Raw genomic sequence first — 607 nt, forward strand, 5'->3', positions numbered from 1 at the left:
GTGTTAGCCTGCTGTGTTAACCCTGGTGAACTGTCCAGGGTGTAGGCTGCCTCTCGCCCAGCTAGCTGGGAAAGGCTCCAGCCTCCCTAGTGACGCTTAATTGAATAATACAATAATATATTGCTTACATAGGAAACACAGGTCATAATGAACGAAACAAGTGGCTTATTAGTACTTATATAAATTATGTTAGTAGATTGTTTTTCAGTGAATGATGCAAAAGTATGTGTGGGTTGATTATAGAGATCCGGAATATGTTGTTAAATTTGTTATGACCCCTCCCACCCCTTCTTACTATGCTAAACATGGGTGTCTCAGCCAAGGTACAACTAAGGGAAGAAACTTTCTTATATAGTAGAAGATTTCCACAAGATTTTTCTTCCTCACATTCATCTGCAATTAGTCCAGTAGTGTAGTTGGGCAGTGCTATGGGGTGGCTGGAGGACAGACTCACAACTTTAATTTCAGTTTGTCTCAATTTTGTTTGATTGATGTCAAAATGGGAAACTGCATCTTGTTTGTTGCATAGATAGCTAGAATGCTACTTCTGCCCTCTGTTGGTGGTTTTGTGAATAGCTGATGAAAAGTCACATGGCACACACAAACG

The sequence above is a fragment of the Astatotilapia calliptera genome, chromosome 20, assembly GCF_900246225.1.
Source record: "Astatotilapia calliptera chromosome 20, fAstCal1.2, whole genome shotgun sequence".
In the NCBI taxonomy this organism is placed as follows: domain Eukaryota; kingdom Metazoa; phylum Chordata; class Actinopteri; order Cichliformes; family Cichlidae; genus Astatotilapia; species Astatotilapia calliptera.